The sequence below is a fragment of the Cyanistes caeruleus genome, chromosome 2 (assembly GCF_971803275.1).
Source record: "Cyanistes caeruleus chromosome 2, bCyaCae1.hap1.1, whole genome shotgun sequence".
Taxonomy (NCBI): Eukaryota; Metazoa; Chordata; class Aves; order Passeriformes; family Paridae; genus Cyanistes; species Cyanistes caeruleus.
In genome coordinates this window covers 42742081-42766589 of record NC_141702.1, presented here as the reverse complement: position 1 = coordinate 42766589, position 24509 = coordinate 42742081, and the positions used below count along the sequence as shown (strand labels likewise).

At 37.0% G+C, this 24509-nt stretch overlaps 2 long non-coding RNA genes across 2 annotated transcripts; one reads left to right on the top strand and one right to left on the bottom strand.

The window, feature by feature from the left end:
- Positions 1-2933: 2933 nt before the first annotated feature.
- Positions 2934-5918, bottom strand: LOC111927277 (uncharacterized). Its single transcript, XR_002863476.2, has 4 exons — positions 5818-5918; positions 5337-5535; positions 4339-4389; positions 2934-4097 (listed from the first exon to the last, which is right to left on the bottom strand). It is a non-coding gene; the product is annotated as an uncharacterized LOC111927277 (long non-coding RNA).
- Positions 5919-11575: 5657 nt separating this feature from the next.
- On the top strand, positions 11576-24178 carry LOC147654754 (uncharacterized). The gene is made up of 3 exons (XR_015282529.1): positions 11576-11658; positions 23095-23194; positions 23502-24178. It is a non-coding gene; the product is annotated as an uncharacterized LOC147654754 (long non-coding RNA).
- Positions 24179-24509: the final 331 nt, after the last annotated feature.

The following is a 24509-nucleotide window of genomic DNA, read 5'->3' as shown; positions in this document are numbered from 1 at the left end:
AAAGAATCAAGTGCTCTCAGTTAATGAAAATCAACAAGCTACCTGCAAGCCAGGAGCATCAGGTGTTCAAAGTGTGACTTTGATCATAACTGAGATGGAGTGTTTGCTGAAGACTCACCTGTACATGGTTTTATATGTGTACCCCTTGAACATGCATGGGTTCTGGTGACATTTAATGTCCAAAGCTTTATTTTTCTTCTCTTTGAAGAGTTCCATCTCTTTTCTTGTTCCCTTTTATTATATTTTTTTTTTTTTTTTTTTTGTAAGAAGGATGATGAGGTCTTGTGAATGAAAGAACAGAGTAACTGTTTGATGAACGCAGACTTTTATCTCAACTTGTACAATGGTGCTCACAGGGGTGAGGGTAGGGATTCTCAAAGGCATAAATGGGAAATAAACAGGAAGTTTTATTGACTTCCAGTGGATTCTTAAGAGCCTTTGTTTACCTGCTTTCTTAAATTTAGGTAACTGTATATGTTAGTAAATCATCTATGAAAAGAATACAAACCTGCAATCTACAGAAGAAGCAACAGCTGTAATGAGGTGTTTAGCAAAAAAAAAGGGCATAAAGCAGCAATTTTACAATGTTTCAGTTCAGAAGAAATAAATAAATAAATCCCAGCATGGAAAATCCTGAAGTAGGGACCCTTTTTCCTTTTTTTTTTTTTTTTGTTTTGTTTTGTTTTGTTTTGGTTTGGTTTTTTTTGTTTTTGCTGGCTTTTCATCCTTTGTATTTCAAAAACAAAAGGGAAGAGAAAAATACATTGGGACTAATCTGCATGAGGACTGAGTGCAAATCCTGCTCTAAAACACTTTATTTATACCACAGATCAGCATAAAAAAAAACTGCCTACCTGAGCTGGTAATAATTATTTTTTACATATAGAAATTTTAGAAAATTTGAAAATATATAGACATCATATTGCAGAACATGGCAGGTTTTGGTTTTGATTTTGATATCTAATTTTCAATAGTGAGGAGTTTGGAAAAAAAAAATAAAGGAAACCATGCCAGGCCATATAAATATATATCCATTTCAATGTGAATTTTGGAATTTTGGCACTTTGCTTCATGAGAACTTGGAAGTTTCTCAACTGAAAAATCCTACATTTTGATATTACACAAATCAGATACACCAAAATTCTCTGGGGGACACAAGGTGTGGGCTGAGAAGGATCCTTCCAAACAAAGTAATTGGAAAACTAGTTTTAAAAAGTACTGTCCTGAAAGAAAACCACAGCTTCTTTTAAAGAAAAAAATGAAAGCCAGGAAAAAAAACAATTCCCTCTCCACCTCCTCTCCAAATGAACATAGTATAAAGTTGTTTGTAAGGAAGAAAAGTGAATTTACATACAATTACTTCTGTAAGACAACAGAAACAAAAGAATTTATGTATTGCTATTATCTTTGCAATTAATTTTGTATATAATTTGTTTACTTCACTTGTAGACCTTCAACATTTCATACGGAAAAAAATGGAAGCTCATTAGCATCAGTGGGCCATTTAAAAACTTCATATTTTTTTATATATACTAGCTTAAAGCTGACCAGTCTTGGAGATTTGATTTATTATGAATATTTACATTATTCTGCACCGTGATAACCACATTTTATCACGGTACATCCTTCAAACAAAAGGAAAGATTATAAGGTTTTTTCCCCACATATTTGTAGCAATCATTTTTCAAACAACTTCTATTATAAAACACTTTCTTTATGTGGCATATAGGCTGTAAAATAATATTCACTGCATACCTGCATTTGTAGTAAATATTCTTTATGTAGCATCTAGATAATTTAAAAATATAGGGACACCATCTTGCCGTTCCATGAGGCAGTCAAATTCACCACTTCTCTCTATTTTGTCTCATTTTAATCTGTAGCTGTTGGCCTTCTTAATTAGCAGCTTGTCCCTATTTCTTTGAGCCTTATTTTATTTTATTAGTAGCTTTCCCTCCTTCCTTTCAGAATGTTTTATTTTACTTTATTTCTTTCTCTTTTCTATCCAATTTTGCATTACGGAGAAAGAAGTCTGGAAGCTTTTGCTGACACACAGTGAATAAAGAAACCAGATGGCAGAGGTAGTTGATCTCGTGGTGGTAATCATGCACAGAAATGGAGGAACTGCAGGGTGAACTTTTTGATCCATAGCATGGAGCTGTGCAATGATCAATTGCCTGTCCAAATCCGCTCCGTACTTATTATTTTTATGGAAATGTATCATCCCAGCTTCTGCTATGTATACTCAAGCCTTGCTCTGTCTCCACCCCTTGATGTTCCAACTACTTCTGTAAGATTTAATAAAATACCCTGAAAACACAAATATGGGGCCTTTTGAATGACTGGATTTTACTCTAATTGCAGCTGGAAAATCAGAGCTCCAACTCCACTTTCTGAGAAACAGTATTAGAAAAATGCAGATTGTGGATAGCTTAATGGAAGTGGCCTACTTTCTAGAGCCATTTGTTTTGATGAGAGCCCGAGTGTAAATTCTGTACAGAACACAGACAGCTATTATGCAGTTAATTATGCACAAAGTAAACATGTACAATTGCAAACAGCAGAATGCCACCTAATAATGGATAACCTGAGATTTATGGTATGCATACCCAATCTGTAAAGGCTTCTACTCATGAATCTAAAATGAATGGAACATTACCCAAATGATCCAGAATGAAGGATTTAAAGTATCGCTCTGCCCTTATTGCTACTTATTCCCTGTCAGCAGATTTTTCATTTGTTTTTTTATTTATTGCACATAAAAACTACACAAATGATTTGGTCATATTTAAGAACATATGGTCTGTGCTTCTGATTACTGGTTATGCACTTTGTTACCAATTACTTGTTAAAGTAATCACTTCTTTAATTACACTGGTCAGCAGATAATGATTTTGCCTTCATTTGCTTGAAGACTAACTGCAGCAAAATAAGTTGTAATGTGAACGCCCCTGGAAAAACAGGGCACATCTTTTTTGCACATATTCACTCTTTTTTTTATGTAGGTGTTTTTATAAATGTGATTGCAGTCTACATTTATTCTTACTTTAGGTTTCCTGTGGCAGAGAATTGGTCAGTGCTCAGATGCAGTTAGCACAGTTGTGAGTGCATCAGAGCTCCTGCTAATGGGAGTGTTGGCTCACATGCCATGATTAGCCCTCATCATCCCCACTGTGTCTTCTCTGCAAGGAGAAAAGGGCTTCAAAAATTCATAACTAATTGTAAAGTAGCAAGAAAACCAACTAAGCTGCTAGAGCATCTTGTCAGTATAAGGCAGTTGGTATTGTTTCTTTTTGCAGTTGAATTTTTTAGCTTGGATCGGTGCTTTTCATTTGTTCTTTTTAGGGGAATAAGAAAATCCAAGCCCCCAGACCCTGAGACATCTATTATAGCTTTTCTGTAAGGGATCTGTGACACAGGGAACAAAATATTTTGTATGTTTGAGTAGGTCCCCACATCAATGGAAATACTGCTGACATGGCTATCCAAGCCTCTTTTTCCTTCAGATTATTATTAATTACATGTAATGTCCTGCTGTAACCAGGGTTTTGTTCCTTTATACTTGCTTTCTGAGTTTATTCTTTTCTTTGCTGACTGCTAGGTCCTGCTAAAAGATTTCACTGACTCAATTGCATTGTACAACCCCTTTGTCAGGGGTATTATTGAAAAAGAAAATACAAAAGAAGTGGAAAAAATTAGTCAGGAATGTGTACATCATAAGCTTTATCTACATTGCTAAATAATCCAGTTGAATGGTTGGGTTTGAGGATCTCCTCTGTCATCATGCCTGTTATTTAAATGTTATCATGTTCCCAGTCACGGTTTTGACACCAGAATTTTCTGAAACAATATCTGGGTAAAATTTGGGGCATAGGATGTGTCAGGGAGCTCTCATGTCCCCCCTGTGAGCAATATGCAGTGTAGAAATTCTGACCTGTAAAGTCCTCCAACAGTAGCCAGCAAGACTGGCATCCTCAAGCACTGCCATGTGCCCACACACAGGCTACACCCAGAGCACCCAAAACATCCCCCACTCTCAGACAGTGAAACACTGGTAGACTGCAACACAGATTTCTCTGTAGTCTGGACACGTTCAACTGAAAAGAAAACATATAGAGATGATAAGCATGACTTAAGGTGACTGAGGCTCAGGGAAAGATGAATACTAAGTGCTGTGTAGTGTGGATATAGCTAAGCCAAACCATTTGCCCAGAGACTGGACCCTGTCTTTGTTTTATTTAACAGCAAATATTGGGATTCCACGGAGAGAGATGGAAATGCATCATACTGTGAGATATTGTTGTCTACAGGTGGATGGATGGATAGATTGATACTTACCAAATGTAATGAATAGCTTTTACTGATTACAGAAAGACAAATGATGTTCCCCTATGAAAAAACATGAGGCTTAATTAAAAGTCTTTTTAAACATTTTTTTTTTAAATGTAGCATATTCCCCTTATACATCAGTGTAATACTACTACAAAAGAGCTGCTATTATTACTAATTTTGCCCAGGCTGAAGTGACAGGTGTGCTGGATTCTGTAATTTTCTTCATATAGAGCCACATCAGGAAATTAATTTGAAATAGAGAAGGAGGAATTGTGGTGATGTGAGATTCATTGCTGTTGGCACACAAGCTGTCTAATTCAAAGCTAGCTTGTACAGTTCTGCCTTAGACTGCAATTCAGACATGCTTGGATACATAGCATTGCTGATGTTTGAACTACTTAGGTGCTGCTGGCTTTCCAAACAGTTTGTTACGACAGCCCCTACCCCTGTAGGTAGAGGGAAAGATGTCGTTCAGCCACACTTTCTTTCAAGCTGTTCATTCTTATTCCACAAGATGTTACATCTGAAAAAAAAACCCCACTAAAAAACCAACAAAACCCCTCGCACAAACAGCAAACAAAATCAGCTAAACCCCAAACCACTCAGTTATAAAATTAGTTGTAAAAACATATCTTTTGAAATTACCCGGAGAAAAACGAAAAGGACTGGAGAACTAACAATTACAGAAAAAAAGAAACAAACCCCAAAGTAAGCAAATAGGTGTGTCTTCTCTCTTCTGGGTCATTAAAGGTTGTAGGTCACTATTGTATACTGCATTGCATTGCTCATTTTTACTACTTTGATTGTCCTGCCTTCTTTTATTGCATTTTTGCTGAATCCATCCTACCACCTACATTAAGGGGTTATTTCCTTACATTATGTAAGGGAGAGAGGAAAGCGCCACTTTCATCTTTAGGAGACAGTAGTGCTGTTTTATTTTTCCCTTCCTTTTTTTTCCCACTTGTTCTTCTGTAATTAAAGTTAACAATTCAATTGTTCCTTACCAACATTTTTTGCTTGCATAGCTCTTTAAATTCTTTTTCTCCTTTCCATTAACAATTTTATTTTTGATTACTATTCCTTTCCTCTGGATCAGTCTGCATTCACATCAGATATCTTGTTCTTGTCATTGTAACCTGCTGTGTGAATCAGGTAAGCCTGGTAAGATACCTTTACAGAGCAGCCCTGATTGTGTTTGCTGAGCTGTGAGAAAAACAAGAAGCGTAAAAAAAAAACCAGCTCAGAAGCTTGTTTGTGAATCAGAGCCTGCTGAAACTACAGTACAGAAAAAGAAAGGGAATTTTACACTTAAATTTAAAGAGACTTATTGAAGTCTCTTGCTGAGAAGAAACCATTTCATGTTGTTAGCTTGATCTTAGTAGTTTTCTTCTCTCTAATGTACTGCTCCAGCAGTATGCTACTCCCGGTTTGCATAGAGGTAAATGACAACATGCTGCCCAAGGCACTGGGGAGTCAGGTCCTTACACTTTACCAAAGAGCTGTGGAAGCACAGCAGTCACCCCAGCAAGGCTGAGACTCCATTGCAGCAGCCAGGCTGAGAGGAGGGCACACAGCTGCAGAAAGCCTCTGGGGATGGAGGGACCTCTGATCTTAAAGGCAGCTTTGCAGCTGGAGCAATTACTGCTGCACATTCAACTGGATGTGAGGGTGAAGGCTTCCAGCCTGAAGGCTACAAATGGGCATCCTCTGCTAATTGGGAACAGAGGAAGAGGAGATCAGAGAAGTTAATAAGCATGAAGTCAGTACTGTGGCCAGTTAATAGCAATACTCTTTCTTGTTATGCCCATGAATGTATTGGCAAATTTTATCCTGCCTGTAGGGAAGTGGGTGGCTGACACAGAATAATAAAGACTCTTTTCTTTCAGCTGCCAGTTTGAAGGCTGCTCAGACTAGAAATGGCAAAACTGTACCAGATGATGGTCTCTCTGATGGCAATCAATAGTCTTGAAGTATTTATTTGTTCACAGAAGTCTGTCTCATGAAAATTCCCCTTTAGCAATAGAATTATTTGCATTTTAACAAATCATGCCTGGGGCATGGGTAACCTTTGTGCATGTCAAGAAAGAATGCTTCTGATGGTCTCACTGTTTCTCCCCTTTTCATCCCCTGAGAGTACAACAGAAGTCTGCAATAAATCTTGGATTAAGATTGAACCAGGAATGCCTGCCTGCTATGTAAAGGAGTCATCAAGCAGTGGTAGAAGAGAGGGGAAATATATATCTTGAATGAGAGGATTTAGCAACTGTATTGAGGTCCTAGAACTGGATTTGGTGTTGGGCCAAGTAGTAAATGTGGAAGAAGTCAGGTAGTTGGTTAGCCATGAGCTTTCTTCTACTGTATCTGCCGTCAAAATATGCTTAGGGGCAAAGATGTTTCCTTTTATCTGACATTCCCCCTGTGAATTCTGGGAGGTCAGCTTTGGATTTGAACAAACAACATCATTTATTTGTTTGTAACTTCTGCTAGTTTCACCATCTGGCATGAATTATACTGCACCGAACATGTTCTGTCTTATCAAATTCTATTATCACTTTGTGCTTATCCTGTAGTTTATCACTTTGCAACTGCTTGTGTAAAAATAAGTAAAGCAAGAACATAAAACTATTAGTGGTTTGAAAACCCTTTAAAATCTTGTTGCAGCCATTCCTGCAAACACCTGAGGCTTAAATCCTTGTTTCAAAAACAGATAACTCTAATATTCTTTTTGTTGTCTGGATAGCTTTATTGTTCTACAGTGTTTTTTTATGACAAATTAAACATCTTTGGTTTTAGGAAGCAGAATGTGCCCTTTATTTTTCTTCCACTTATTTTTCTTCCACTTCTTTTTCTCTAGTTACAAAGGATTATTTATTTCTTGAATTTTCCTTCTGTTTTTTTTTAAATTTAATTTGATTATTATTAAGTCCTAGATTGGCTGCCTCAATTCTTTCTTATTTTCAGGGTACTATAATTTTTTAAACATGGTTTAGTGCTTCATATTCAGCATGTGCTTTTAATTTACACTTTATTTCAAAATCATATCTCTGATTTTTCTTCTCTCTCTCTCTTTTGCCTTTTCATTCATTTCTTGAATATGCTCTGTTTGTAGTGCAGAACTTAAGTGCTGACTTAAGCACTTGACCTTCTTTCTTGCTCCTGTTAGCTAACCCCAGTCACAGTAAGTTGATTTCTTTACATTTGCAGGTGTTTTTTTCAGGATCAAATCCTTCATGCTGTATCAGATAAGTGTCTGAACATCATGAAAATAATAAACAGAAAAGATTTCACTCTTAGCCCAAAAGTGTTAGGGAAAACTACTTTCAAAAGGCACTTTTGCAAACCATTACATATAACAGGTTGAAATCTTTGAAGCATCTTAAATCTGGCAGCTTTAAATTTCAACTCTCACTTCTAGCTTCACCTTTTGAAGCTTTTTTTGGCTTTCACATAGATGTTATACATCAATAAATATTTAAGTCTGACTCCTTGTGTAAAAAAAAATAATCCTTTAGCAAAGTCTATGAATAAGAAGTAGTTGATCTAACCTGATGATCAAATTGCAATCAGTAAGGATAGATCCTGGCAACAATCCCTGCCCATGATACCGAGACAAAGGTAATAACTGAATATTTATTTATTCTCTCATTAAATTATGAAAATACTGTGCCAGGTGAGCTTCTGTTTAAAGCGCTTTGACCTACAGAACCACATAATCTTGTTCTGCCCTTGTGAATTCAGAAGTGGAGCAGTTTTGGGGATTCTTGCTGAGATGGTCAGTCTACAGCACAGTCCTATAATTATTCCTCAAGAGAAAGTTGACATTAGCCATAGACATTTTCTTAAATGGTTGCAATAGTACTTTAATTTTTTCTGGAACACTGCAAAATAGAAATCAAACTATCTAAATCAAAATTAGATAAATCTTCTGCCACATCCAGACTTGAGTCAAAACAAAAAAAAAATCCTTGGGCTTATATTGATGGCACAGGGAGTATGACCAGAATGTAGCCTCTCAGGAATGTGAATGGCAAACTATCTACTTACAGATAAATCCTGAAGGAAGCTACAAAAATGCTGTACTTAATTCTAAAACAAAAATGTACATTGCAACCGAGTAAATAAGGCTGGATGACTCTGAATCTTTATTAATTAATCAACATAAGTTGTTTCTAGTTCCTTCTGTCTAAAAGGACTTTGAAAGAAATCTTGGGTTCTACTATTCCTCAGTTGAAGTGGAATATCTGATGCATAGATACAGAAATTAGGAGAACCCTTACATATCTTGTGATTTTTCAAGTAAAAGTATGTTTGAACAAAGCCATAATGTTATTAGTTTTGAATCACAAGAAACATATTAATTTACTCTTTCAGTGCAAGAAGGGGAACACTTTGCTATTCCACAAAAAGCTGTATGCTTTCTTGGAAGCTTTTTAGTTTGTACTTTTAAATAAATTTTAGAATTTGAATCTCCTTGATAAGACTCCCTTTCCAAAACCATCATCAAAGGGGTCTGAATATTGTGAAGGCTTTTTTCACTAGAGATCTTGATACTGACAGCCAGGTTTGATTTTGGGTTTGAAACATATGGAGCATGGATTAAGTGACAAGTCACCAGAAATATGGAAACAGCTGTAATCTTAATAAAGCCAAATGGAGACTGAAATAATTTTCTTGGAAACATTAATGCTTATACCAGACCAAATATTCTTAGAATGAGCATTTCTACACTGTAAGAGCACATCAATTTTGTTTTCATAGCAAGACATGAGGAGCTAGTAAATAACATGATTTATACACAGATCTCCTGGGTACTGAGTTGGACAATCACATTATTGATTGACCACTATGATGACACTAAACCTGAACCTCTTCCATGTCATCATCTGTAATCATCTCTTGATTAGAGACTCTGAAGCGCCTTAGTCAGGATCAGGTAACAGGAGACAGTTCTGATTGAGCAAATCAGTTTGGAAAGGGTCCCCGGAGAAGAATTTCATTTTCCAGGCCAGAATAATCATCTCTGTGCCTTTGAATCTATACTAATAACATAATGGGGGAGAAAAAAAAGTTTTTCTCATGATGAAATAAAACATCTGTTTCCTCTCTTTCCTCTGGGTTAGGTTTATCAAATTATGAGCTGAGCATTACACAGCTCTTTTGCAGTGAGCAAAATGGACTGATAGTAGATAGATATTTTTAATTCTTATGTTATCTGCTGTAGGACTGTTGACAAGTGTAATTATTTAGCATCATATTTGAAAATGCTTTTAAAACTCTTGATAACATGAGATAATTAGTGTCCCTTTACAGAAAAGTAAATCCCATGCCAACTTCACACAGCTGAAACTAATGTTATAGTAATGTTATATAACTCTGATCTTAACAGATTCTGTTTGTGGCTGGAGCTGTGAATCAATGATATCCCAGTCTGTGATGCTTCTCTGGAGGAAATAAAAACCAAAACATACAACAAAACAAAATTCCTCTAAAATTTACTTCAGCAAATTAAATTTTGTATTAAGCTGCTGCTGACAGTCAAGAAAGATGATAATTTTATTTTGTTTGGGCTAAATTATACCATTATGATTCTCTAACACTTGGAAGGGCATACACTCAGAGAACTGAGATAAAACCATTGGGAGTCCTTGCAGGCTGAGGCTCTATCAGATAACCAGATGCAGTGGCACTGGTTTCATCCCATCAGGTGTGTATAATGTCCTTTGAAAGGTCAAAAGTGGTAGAATATCAGGGCAGTTGCTCCTGGACTCTCCCTGTTCAATGGAGTTAAGTGGGAAACCCTGGTCCCTCTCTTCAGATTCCATTGGTAAAACTTATTCTTAAAAATCCCCAAAAAGTAGATGCTTTATAAAAAATATAAATACCTACAGCCATGTAAGTGATCTTCCCCTAAAAATTCATGATTTTTACAATAATTTACGTGTTACTTGACATTATTTTCCCGTGTCTTTCCAGAATTGTTCCTGTATTTGTATACTCCATAATGTGTTTTTCAAAGCTGCTTTTTAGGGTGTTTTTAGTTGTTTTGTTTTTATTTTTAATATTATGTGATCTTTTCTATAAATCTCCTTAAAATACTGACTTATAAATTGTGGTTTGAGCTTATTTACTGGGTAGCAAAAGGCTGTATAATGTTGTATAGCTATTTCTACATAGGAATGGAATAAACCCTAGCACATATTGTTAGCAAAAGGCTTGACAGATCTATAAAGAATGCAATTGATTTTTTACTAAGAAAAGAAAAAAAAAACCTTAGTAAGAAGTATCAATGCAACCAGAAAACACCCATAGGAGGTGCCCAAGTTCCCACTGATCGTGGAGTACTTATGGAATCTGATACTTGGGAATATCAAAGGATGATCTGCATTGACCTATCTGGGAAATCCATCCAACAAAGTTGGAAATGGACATGCCTTGTGGTTGCTAACTGATTTAATTACAGGAAAATTCAATCAGCTCGAAACAGTTTCTGGTAGGTGCTCACACCTACCAGAAAAAAAAAAATAGAAAGTATTCTCTTTTCCTTAATCAGCACAATGATAATCTGTTTTTCACTCATACTGGCTAGGGTGCTACTGCCTCTCACTTTGCAATGTGTTGACATTGCTAATTTAGACTCCATCAATGGATGAGGAAAAGAAGGAGCTAGTCCAATTTTTATCTTCTGAGAATTCTGGGACAGGAACATTCTGTGAAACAGTTTGAGTCATTGCTATGCTTGTCTGTTCATTTCTGCTTGTTGTTTTGGTGCCAAAGCAATTTGAACTGTGGTTGTGTTCACAGCAGTGCTATTTAAAAACAGGTGTGAGAATTGTCTGTAGCCAGTTAATATGTGAATCTTCTGTGGCCAAGGAATTCTGTAAACACCCTGTTCCTATGTATAAGATGTTCTGTGTACTGAACTCTGATTTTGTTGTATGAGTTTTATCAGCAAAGTTTTGTGGTTAAGTGTTCCAAAATTTTTCTTTAGGTATTTCATGTTTTCTGAACACAGGCACAGACACACACAAATCCCCTGTGAAGGTTGAAAAAAGCCCAAATATACCATAGACAAGAAAATTTTATGATCTCAAAGGTATTCTTGGAGTCTTCATAAGCAGAAAGGGCAATTCTAGACCCTGAATCCAGGTTTTATATCTATAACTCTTCACAATGTACCATTAACTCATAAGGTCAGAATGACAGCCTGAGGATCACACCTGACCTATTTCATTTCTCCATCTAGCCCATTGCTGCTGGCAGGGGGAATAACTGACCAGATAATCCCCCAGAATCCAGGACTGAGAAAAATCCTGCAAAAAATTGCTGGTAGGTACCCCATTACACCCCCATAGGGGTAGAATTGATATTCACTGTCTTCTTCTTTTACATGTAGGAGATGAAAGAATTGTTAATTTAGTGCCACTGTACCAAGGCATAAATGAGAGACAGCTGTTGGTGCACTAGGGGATGTTTTTGGGGAGGCCCACGGGCAGGCTCTAGGTTTGGTTACAGCAGGAGTTGTGTGGTCTGTGGCAAAGACTGCACAGTACCTGTGAAACTTCTCTAGAGGGTGAATTCAGTAAAAAAATTTACAAGCAGAGAGAAGGGAGACAGGAAATTTGCTTAGGAATATCTAGCAGGAGAACACCTTAATTTTCTCCTACTGTATGTGGATTGTGATGAGATGAAACCAAATACTGCATTTTCTTGGGATTTTTGTGGAGAGCAGGGAGAAGAAGTAGCTATTGAAAAATAGTCAAGATTTGAAAAGAAGTATGTGTAAAGCAAGCAGGTTTATCGTAAAGTAAGATGGTTTAATGAAGGAAAAGAATTAATCTATGATCAGAATGAATTATCTAAAAAAATTCTCACGTTTGTTTCTACAGATGTTTAATTCTCATACTGCCTACAAAACTCTCTAAACTACTCAGTCTTAGTCAAATGTAATGCTATCTTTGGATAAGAACTGTTGACGGGGTTTTGGAAGAAAAATATTAGCACTAAAATTAACCCTTTGCTTAATCTTATGGATAGGTAACAACTATTGAAATAATAAAATATGCTGCAGTGGGAATTTGTCAAAGAGTTACAGAATTGTATTTTGTATAATATAAAAATGTAGAAAGAGCTACCAAAAAATAATCTAGAACTGTATGAGGTCACTAGCATAATTTATATACTCCATATAGGGCTTTCCAGGTGGTGATGTTAAAACCAACATTAATTTGTCACTGGATGCTGGATTTATTCTGGCTTCATAGAAGTAGAAAACAGACATCTGTTTAAAATAATTTCTGTACACAGATAGCAAGCTATTAAGCTCGTCATAGCGAGTTGGACCCCATTGGTAAAAAAGGCACAGGAATCTACAGGAATTTTACATTACTTTTGACCTAAAGACTTTTATCCTAGTGAATAGTAACTAATTCTTTTTGAAATAACAATAAGCTTACTCCTTTAAATTGCATAATAAAGAAAAATAAATCCCTTAAATGCCCTGATTTTCAGCAATGCACACATGACTTGTATCAAAGTGAATTCCAAGGTGTTTCCAACTTTTCCTTTGGTTTGTAATAAAGATTCAAATTAAACTTGTCTAAGAGTTTTTCAGAAGTTGTGTGCCTCTGGTTCCCTGAATAAGAAACTTGAGGCATGTTCTCTCATTATGATGCAAATATGAAATACATGACACAACTCTAAGTTGCATAACAAAAGGGGACACTACAAATCAGTTTAACTGCACTGATTATGTTTTTGGGATGAGGAAAAACCAAACATCAGATTCTTATAAAGTCTGTGTGGTAAAGTTATATGTTCCCATTTTGTAACTATGTGATTTCAAATTTGTTTTTCATTTGTCTCTTACCCTTTACTCTTCTCTATCACCAATTCTATTTTATTTTGTTTCTCCAATTTGTTATTGTGGGAGGCAGTTAAAGATAAAGACAGTGAAGCAGGGACAATTTGAAGGAACTTAAAATTCAAAAAGATGAAAACAAATAAATAAAAAATAGCCTAAAATTTCCTAAAATAAAACACTTCTAGGGAAGACAAATTTTTTTTTCCCCTTCTCAGTGAAAAATCCTTCTGAGTTCTGTTTTGCCTAAGCAATTTCAAGCTGTTGAAGCACAGAGACATCAAAGGTGCTCAACCCTAGGGCAAACTCACTGGAAAGAAAGAAGAAAATGCTACAAAGGAGGTCTCATCAATGAAAACCTAGACAGAGTACTCAGTCTGCCATTTTTCTTCTGGTTCCTTGGAATTATTCTACTCTCTATAGATTTGCTTGAAAGCACTAAAAAAATATTCATGCTCTTACTGTAAAGCCATCAAGAGTGAAGAGATATGCAGATTGTATCTAAACATCTGGACAGAGACATAAAATCCACTAAGTGTGCAGCCAGGATCTCTATTACATCATAATCTCATAGTCACCATGCTCTGCAGAGCAGGCTGTTATCTACAAGTGGGGCTGTAATGTTGTCAATCACCTCCCATGCTTTAGGAAGCACTGGAGCTTCCTCCTTTCCCTGAAATACTGAAACCAGGTGTATAAGGAGAAATCAAACAGATCTGTGTTGTGTTAGTAATGAGGAAATTATTATGATATGGACACTATACCAGGTACATATGGCTATAAGTAGGTCAGATATGAAATTTTATTTTACTTCTGCATTTTTGTGTATCTGCTGCTTTAGCTTCGGTACTCCATGCTGGTTTTGCATTAGATTTCTTACTCACACTTCCCTTTGTTGAAGAATGGATATATAAAGAAAGTGGTTGAAGCTATTCCACTTGAAATTGAAATCTATAGTACAGAAATAGTAGTATGTGCAGCTACTATAAATCCATGTCTCTGTCCTGTAGCATGAAAAAAGCAGTGTGCTTCCCAAATCCCTGCACCTTAACTCAGATAGCTAGGAATTTAACAGAGATTGTAACTCAGATAGCTAGGAATTTAACAGAGATTGCTTAGCTGTGTGTTCATTTTTGAGACTGTCACTTATTAATTAAGGCTGTTTACTGCAGCTCATGGGACATAGTGTGTTTTAAAGTCCTCATAAATTTTATCTTTGTGAGCACTTGTTTTCAAATGACCCTGAAAGCACAATAATCTTTATAGTCAATGTATGTATAAAATGTGAAATTTAAATATATTCTACTCCAACTACAGTGAAATCCATTTACTTTGCTGCTTGGCATAGGGGAAAAAAAACCCCCAGATTTTAAAAATCCCTTCTTTGTCTGAAGGATTTCACCCAAATTTATCAGAGTGCAACCAAAGGGAGATATGTCACAAATGAAAATTAAATAAAATATTTTTGTTGTTTAAAGGAAATGTCAAATAATATCCAAATTTTTAAGGAATTAATAAAATCTTCTGTTAATGGTTTCCATTCATAAATATTCAAGACAGCAGCTATCTACTCTTCACTTTTCACTTCTTTATCTTTTCTGCACTGTTATAATCATGAACTAGGAGTATTATAGTACTGCTGATCTGGGTAATTTTTCTTGCCATAATCTAAGGGTATTGTGTATGTCTAACTGGTAAAAACCAGCACTCCTACCAAAAAAGCAGCTTCAGCCACAACAGGGACCTGTCCTTTATCTGCTGCCACAGAAAGTGGAGAAGCCACTGAGGGAACCACACTGGGACTAAAGCTCTGGGGAGAACAAGGGAAAGGAAAGCTTCACCTTGATTACTCTCATGGTACGTGGCACATCTCAGGACAGACATATAAAACGGTGTGGGTGCGTGGGCAGAGTCAGGAAAAGCAGGTGAGAGAGGTGGGGAAGCCCCTGTTCTCATTGGCATGTGCCTGCAGAGGGTAGCTGTAGGCAGTGTGGGTAAAAGAGAAATTTTGAGGCATAATTTCATAATGAGAATGAAATAATGGTATTTGTTGAATAAGAAAATTCTTAGTAATGTTTTAATAAATATCATGGATTTGACTAACAGCCTGTGTAATAATAATCTATTAGAAAGGTGCAGTAAAATCAAAACAGTTATAAGAAAGAGAAAGGTAGGAGTTAAAGATGGAAACACCTGGAAAGTATCAGAAACACAGTGGAGAAGCTATTGTAGGCTACTTTCTGCTTGACAGGTCTACAGCTGGTCTTTTAGTGTGTAGTCTTTCCGTGCCAAATATGCAGAATTGCAGGTAATATTAAATTAGGCATGCCAGACTAATTAACAGGAGAAATTTCAGAAGATAAGTCTGAAATTCAGATGGATTGTTTTACAGAGAGATGTGGGGTAACTGCTATAATCACATCAACCTGGTACTCAGCCTGGCTATGATGAGAAAGCCTCACACATATTCCAAGGAAAGATTATTGTCTTCTCAGAGGAAGCATGCACTTTAGCAATTGGTTGTTTTGACACTCTGTGGTGAGTTTTATACACTCCATGTGAACAGGTAGCATTCTGTCCTGGAGAATCCATTTTCTGAGTCATTAATCAGCCAGAGTCTTTGGCTCCTGGAGAGTCTCAGCTCCACTGGCTGTCTTGTTTTCCACAGAGCTGGAAAACAGATGAAGCTCTTGTCAGGGAGTCTGGGCAGGTGGGGGTCCCACCCTTAAGAGAGGGAAAAAATCCTCAACCTGTCACTTGAAAAGAGGAAAAAAGCACTGCAAAATAAATCCTACCTGGTAGCATGGAAAAGTCCTTTGACACACTGTACATGTCACATTTTATGTACTTAAGGGAGAAAAGTTTTGACAATTTGAGAAACTGCACTAATAAAAATAATCAACCAGGTTTACCAGCTCAGAAGCATGAGAGAATCGTCAAAAATATGCAGAAACACTCTAGATACTGGGAGAAACCTGCCTTTCAAGAGTGCAGGCCACCACTTTATACATGGGCTATTGCAAGTGCCAGACAGCGGGATAGCATTATAGCCTACAGTCAGTATGCAGTGAAAGGAAGCAGAAAGTTATATCTTTCTATTATCTTGCAGGTTGTGTTATATACAGGCTGTTCCCTGGCCTCCCTCCACCCTGGATGTGCTCAAATGGCAGCATGTGTTTTGGCAGGGAACACACTGACTGCTGTCTAGCACACACTATCCAGTGAGAGCTATTTTTGTTATCTGCTAAAACTACAGCTTGGAAATATGTGCTGTTGAGACATTTTGCTGTTTGAAAATGCTCCAGGAACTGGTTCCATGGCTGTAAATCAAGAATTATAATGTCATCATAATACCAAAGAACTTTTTTCCCATCCCAAATGTGAAAATTTTACGTTCAGCTGACATGAATACAATATAAACCAGAGGGCAACACGAACTCTTTGATAGTTTCCCGTGTATGATGCTAATATTACATCACTGGATTTTGGTTTCTGAATTTTTGTTTCACTTACATTTACATGAAAATTCCCACCTGTCCACAGTACTTGAAATGCCTGTTTTTCTGAAGACAGAAAAAGGATATGAATCCTTGATTCTGCTTTAGCTTAAAATTTCTTAAATATTGACCCATTAAAAAAATAGCTTTTTAAGTTCTTGGGGGTTCTTTGGGGTTTTTTTGACTATGGAAGGCTCATTTTATAAATCTGCATGTGAGAAACTCATTTGCTTAACTCTGAAAGTTGGCAGAGAAATAAGGAGAGAGTGAGATCATTACTCTGAGCTCACACATGCCCAGATACTTGGAATTTCAGTGGCAAACTCCTGACCTGAGACTCAAAGCACATGTAACTCCCCTCTGGATTTATGACCATGTTTCTAACGAGATTCTCTAATGCAAGTCAGAAATATAAATTGTCAGAATATGAAAATAACTTAGCTAATGCAGTATTCAAATGGTACCATTAAATTTCATACATGTGGTGTTCAGCTGAAGTGCAGTGTCCAGAGATGAACAGTGTATCCCAGAGGTGAGTAGTGACTCATGAATGAGAATTCCTCACAGAATGAGGAGAGAAGGTAGGTTATGGCACCAGCTTGTGCATGTGTACACATCTCTGCACCATTTTGCATGTTGGGAATTTTTAGAGATGTTTATTGAACTCCAGGATGAAGGTGTCCTATTGAGCCCTGCCTCACCTGCTGTGCCTCACCTTTCAGTGCTAACAGCGTGGCTGGGATCTGACCCCACTTCAGCCCTCTCCAGCATTAACTATCAGACCACAAAGAGGCCTTCCTGGCATCATGCTTCCAATTTTTCCCTCTTTACCAAAGTGCTAAAGTTTCTTTGGGCCAGATGGTGACAGAGCAGAACGGTAAGGAAGTACCAGAGGCTCGCTTTCAGGAAATCACTATTGTACGTTTGTTCCAGGATAGTTTACGTATTTAAAGCAGGATCTCCAGAGGGATGGGAATCCTTGGCTTTCCTTTCTAATTGAATGCTTTCACCTGTCCTGATCTGCTGAGCAGTCACATGTCCTCTGCAGATGATTTGGCATCAGTATGTGAACTCCCTCTGGAAATGTAGATGTGCAGTTTCTACAGGTGTTTTTGAAGGCTGGCATCCTGAACCTAAAGGGATCATTCATTAATTTCCTCTCCCACTACACACACACATATACACACACTTTCAATCTCCCTATCAAAGCAGTCCTTATATCCTCAGAATGCCTGGAAAAGGATTTAAAATGAAGCAGCAGTCATGCCAAGCCATGAGCTGTTCTTTTAGAAACCTCAGAGAACTGCACTTATAGTATACAGATGGCAAAGTCATGGTTTGCAGAATTCAGTTGTGCTGATGTGTGAAGCTGGTCTCAAATAGCTCAGCTGGCAGGAGTGGGTTCTTCAGCCATTCACAAAACAGCAACCAAAGTACTTAAACTTTATGGCCATGCTTAAAGTACCAATATGAGCAGAGCCAGAGCAGAGGACTGGTATTTGCTCATCCTTGATGTTGGAAGAATTCCTGCTACAGCTTTGGCCCGAGAGTTTGTCACTGTACCACTAATTTCCAAGTGCTGCCTGGGAGCTCAGCACACAATCTGTGGAGCATTCCCATGAGGGTCATGAATGTTGCCATCCTGCCTCAGAGACCCAGGGAGCTTCAGACCATGGATACTGCTCTTTTGTGGCAGCCAGCCTCAGAGTCCTGAGCACATTTTTTTTCCAAGTCTGACTTACTCATCTATACTGTCCTGATCTGAATAGAAACAAAGAAATAGGGTAATTTTAGATTCCAATTACATAATACCTAATTTTAATGTCTTTAAATCTTTTTGTTGTAAACTTGTAAACTACAATTCTTTCACTAGGCTCAAATAAGTCAACGAGGGCATCTAGTTTTTTCAAGTTTTTTCAATATATAGGACAAAAAATACTATCTCTTGACTCATTTTGGGAGTCTTTTGGGTCTAAATAAGAGACAGCGCTTAAATCATAAAACCCATCTGCACAGAATGAATTGCAAGACTGAAGCCCTACTATTCCCTTTGTCCCCAGCCTGTAACACTGTTCTAGATGAACCCAGTTGTTGAATATTTATCAGAAAAATTGGTCAAAGGAAAACATAATGAAGGAAGAAATGAAGAGAATAATTGAACTAGGACACAGTTTAATATGTTTCTAATCATGTCAGTGAGGTTTATTACTACTGATTGTAGGGGTACCTTCTCCTGGCAGGGGAAATAATTCTATTTATCAAAATAAACATAAAATTCCCAAAGAAATTAATGAACACATTCAATTCAAAAGAAAACCATGAAGAAAGGGATACACAAAGATACAACTCTGTTTCCTTCATATCAGTCTATCACCCCTGCACAAGGAGTACTAGATTTGAGTACTCCAGCTCCAGGAGTCACCCTGCGTCAAATGTAGCTCTTTCACTGTTTTTTGGTTGGTTTGAATTGTGGTTTTTTGTTGTTGTTTGCCCTTTCTTTTGTTTGTTTGTTTGGTTTTTGTTTTTGTTTTTGTTGGTTTTTTTTTTGTGTAGAGGATGTGTTTGGTTTAATTTGGAGGTGATCTCTGGCTGCACATATTGACCAGGACAGTACAGGTTCTTTCCATTATTCACAAGGTATTTTATCTGTTATAGAAAGACCTAATTGCCTCTACATTTTCCTACCCTGAGGACTTCAGAGTAAGAATTGGAGCACAGTTTCACTGGAACCCATAGTACAATTGCTCAAAGCCTAATGCTCACTGTCACAGACAATAGCTCCCTTGAGGCGGGGCAGCAATCCCTTATAAACAACAGCCTTGTGCTCACAGTAAAAATTAATTTCAGCTCTCAGAAGAAACACATTTCAGGAAAGGATGTGAATTTCAATATTGGCAAATGAATTTGTATGGAGAAGTGTATTCCACCTCCCACTCTAAAATCCATTAGGAATAGGTAAATGTCTGTGTACAAAAAGAAAAAAAAAGGTAGAAAAGATAAAGAAGGGAGAGAGATGTGCAGCCAAGACACACATGAAAAAAACATATATTAGGGAGTACAGAATGAAAAAATATACTCAACGAGTTCAGAATAGTAAAGCAATGTCTGCTACTCTGCCTCTACTCTACTCTTTGGTTATCTGCACTGATAAAAAAGTATAAAACTTTTGAGTAAGAATAAGCATTTTGCACCAGCTTTACATTAAGAGGATGAGACTACTCCTTCAAATTTACTGTTGATCTGTGGCTTTGCTATTTAATCTATGGAACTTAAAAAGATGTTTATATCTGCTATTGGTGTGCTTCCATCTCCTACAATTCCTGATTTATAGACCCTGGCAAAACAAAAGTGGGATGAATTATTGAATGCTTTATTATGACATAACATAATACCTTTACTATGCAGTAAATGCTTGTTTAATAGAGGATGTCCTTTATATTTCACTTGTAAAATCAAGAGTTCTATTTTTTGAGCTTGGATTTTATGTTAGCACAGAGTGTATAAGGGTCTTTCCCTTAGTCTCTGTTGCTTGCAGAATTATGATGCAGAATCATATTTTTTACATGCTGTAGGACATCAGAATCCTTTTAGTCCTTCAAGTTTTATTGAAGGCTGTGAATCTCCAGAAAGTAGCAGAAAATTGCAGCAGAGACAGTACCCACCTCTACTTTGCTAGAGGTGTAAAATGGTAATTGAAATTTATGTTCTCTATGTTTTGCCTGACTTATCTGTTGAGTTGCCTGTAAACTCAAGAAAAGTCTCTGTTTCAGTCAATGGCTTGGGAAAATAGGGAAGAGGAGGGAGAGGGTTAAACTCATACCAGGAAATGTTGTTTAGAGTTAATCTCCTTTTAAAATCTGTGGATATATCAGACTGTGAAAACTTCTGCAGTCAGGTGCAGCCAGATAAAAATCATCCACAGAGGGAATTTATCATTTATTTTAGCTTGGCTGAATGATGATTTCGTCGTATCACAGTTACTTTTTTTATAATGCATCTCTTCACTGTGAGAAGCAGATATTCTCCCTCTGGTATAAAACTGATAGGCAATAAATCTATTTAATATCTTGTAGTACTGTGGGACTCCTGCTGAGAATTTTGCCAATACAAATGATGCTCCAGATCACATTCTGTGTTTGCTCATACTCACTGGAACATCAAATTTCAGTGGCAACCATCTTTTAGTAGACACACTATTGAATGAAAGCAGAAATGGAAAATATGATTCAGTGCAAATATAGTGCATCTTTTGCACAGCACTATCTCCCTACTTATCCCATATTTTATCTTTCTCTTCTCACTTTGAGCAATGGTTACTGCTTACTATCCACTAGGATAGGATTTTACTTTCTAAGATTACAGCTTTGTGGTGTCTGTATTTGCAAATGTGCATTAATACACACATGCTGGCCTGAATTATTTTTTTTCATGAAAAACCCTTTTTCCCGCTGATGTAAAATTGTTTTCACATTTACATAATCTGGTTTTGCAAGTGGGTTTAAGATATCTAATAGTATACATCTCTAAATAAAAATCTTGTTTTATAAAAGGCAGCATGAAGGTACAGGGCTGGAAGCCTCTCCAGTAAAAAAAAAAACAGAACAAAAACATAATAAAAAAGGAGAGAGAAAGTCCGTCTTTTAAATCATTCTGGGAGGTTAGGGAGAAATTCAAACTCACAGAGTTTATTTAGCTATTCTTTTCTTTCCATTTAGAATTAGCATTAAGGAAGCAAGGATGTATCCTGTACTATGTCTTTGACATGAACAAAACTGATGAAAGCACTCGTACCCTGCTATCCTTTAATGCAGCAACATAAAATCACTTTAGGATCGTGCACTGGTAGACTAGCGTTTTGGATGGCTGATTTTTTTAAAAATACTTTTTATTTTTTTTCCTGAGTCAAAGATGTAATTTGTGACTTTGGGTAAGCCATTTCTTAGCTTAGGTTTCTGCTTGGCAGGTTTGCTTTGGCAATGGTGGAGGGAGTGGTGTGGGCTGCAGGTGTGGCATCTGTGAGAAGTCACAGCCAGTTCCAGCTGGGTCCAAAACTGACACCATAAGTGATGTTGAGGGCACCTCCGTGGTAACATTTAAGAATGGGTAAACTCCACAGTAATTACAAGATGAGGATGAGAAAATGCAAGATAAACACCTCTGCAGACACTGAGGTCAGTGGAGGAGGAGAGGGAAGGGCCAGAGCAGAGATTGACCTGCATGCAGCCCATGGTGCAGGCTGTGATGAGGCAGAAGACATCTTCTGAATTTCCTTATATCAATTTTACTATTGTAGTGTTGGTTTTGCATTCAGCATTCACTTGTAATGGGAAAATCTCAGGTTTATTAATTATTTGAAGATCTAAAAGGAAAGAATAATTCCATATTGGAAATCAAAATTTGACAAGCTATAGTATTTTGAAGATTGCAGCTCCCCAAACATCATGTACTTTCCTTCTACTTTTTACATTGCAGACCAAAAGTTGCACTTTTTATATTAAAACAAGCAATCTCCACGTTGTTGTATGTACACTGGTCTCAAGGTCCTTATTACCTTGACAGGTCAGTGAAGCAGCTCTCAATGGCTGGCTCTTCTATGGTCAGTTCTTGATTTTTAAAGAGATGTTGTGTATGAATGGAAGGAGATTTTGTAATCTAAAGAAAAATAAAAATTCTTAATTCACATTCAAGTTGAGATCATTTTCTGTTTCTGATTTTTCTGAAATTCACTTAAAAAATTCTCAAATCTCTATGATTTATTTATTTATTTATTTATTTATTTATTTATTTTAGGAAAGGAGCACAATGGTTGATTGGTCAGATCATGTCAGCTCTGTCAAAGATGTAATCTCAGGTCAAGAACAACACTTGAGGAAAATAAAAGGAGAGACAAGATTTGGGAACAATTCAGCCTCCCCACACATATGGCAGATTCAGCTGTTTATTTACTTTTTTTGGTTTTGTTGTTGCTAATACATCTAAAAGCTGCAGGGAACAATTATGATCATCCTGGCTGAACTGCTTCATAACCCAAACTACACCATTTCACCCAGGGACTCTTGCACAGAACGTAACAGCTTGTGATTGAATTACTAGAGCATGTTGAATGGCTGAAAGTCCTTGCATGGAAACAACTTGTTTGTTCTTTAGAAGTTTGCTGTCTTGCTCCACCAGTGTCAGGTCTGTGGTATCATAAAGGTCTTTCGCAGCAGCATGCTGTGATCTTGCCCTAAAATGATTATGACTCTAGATCAGCTGCAAAAAAAACAAATAGGTGTTGATTTAAGCCTAGTCAGTCATGTCTGAGCTGAGTTTTTAAAAATTTACAAAAACACTTCTTGGACTCTATTACTTAAAAAAGAAAATAATAGTGACTATGGTCAAATAAAGCTCCTGTATCTTCTTTTTTAGGGTTGAGGGTGAAGAAGTTTCATCAGTGAGAATGGTTTACTTATGCAGGGTGCTCAAAGGACAGCACAGAACAAGTTTTCAGACAAGAATCGTGCCTCAGGTGAGCATCTTACAGATAATTGAGTGCAGAGTGAAGGCTGTGTCTCCAGAACACACATTAGGTGTTCTCAGAGAGTGAAGACTAAGATAAATACTTCGCACAGAATGTATCTGTTAACTCAATTATTGTTTCATTTTTGCTTTTCAGATAGACCCATTTTCTGTAATTGCTTTAGGAGTAAACTACTGCCTAAACAGAAAAGAAAAAAATATATGTTTCTCATGATTCGTTGGCAAGCGCAATTTTTCTCAACTTTTTCCCATACAAAAGTGCAACAATACAGGGATATTTTGTGCTTGATTTGCAGGAATCATCTCTGCCCAGTTATCAGAGATCATCAGTGTCAAAACCCTGGAATATACAGCTTGAAATAAGGAGCAGTGTAACAGTGTCATTGTAAACTGTGATAAGATTCATATTGAGTTTGGCAAGCCGTGTATCAGAAAGAAAATCTGATAGTCAGTTTTAAACTAAACTAGCCAAATAGATATATGAGCTCAGTTTGAGTCTGGGCCCTGTGTTCAAACCCTGCTAGAGTTCTGCCTTTCTGAAAATGAAAATGCTGGAATTTCCAGAAAACCATGTGGAAGACACCCATAGCCCTTCTGCACAATCTTGTTGACATACTCTTTCCATAGTTGAGACTATTTTGATTTTTCTTTGACTATTAAAAAGCTGCTTAATTCTGTTGTCAAAATAAAAGAGATGTCCACAGGCTTTTCTGTATTTAAGTTCAACTGTTTAGTAGGGACAGTTAATTCTTTCCCAGTTTCCCCTTTTTAATTAGGGCTCTATAGTTATTCTGTGAACTCCTTTGTTTAAATAGGTTTGTTTGTAGGCCAAGACACCAGTAGAAATGAATTCCAGTCTGTTGGAGAGTACACACGTACTTGAATGCATACTGAGGGTGCACATTCATACCTGATGTGCACATATTTGTGATGTGACAAATAAACAAATATTTGTGTGCTGGTTGTCAAAAAACATTGATTAAATCTCTCAGAAATCTATTCCAAGGACTCAGTCTTTAGGATTTGAAGTGGTGCTCATTCCACCAGTCTGAAGTCACTGACGTTTAAGTCAATTATCCTGACACCTTCCAGTGTCAATGAAATGAGAGAGAGATACCTGCCTAACAAAGAGTGGGGAACTACTACCTTTCAGGTGCTCAAGAGCAAGTAAATCACACTTTATCATTTCAGTGTAAGCAGTCATTAAAACCCTACCCAATTGTATCTAATGCACTCCACGCTGGGCACAAAATGTACCAGGGACAGCACTCACAAGCTTTCCATTGTTCATCATTTCACTCTGT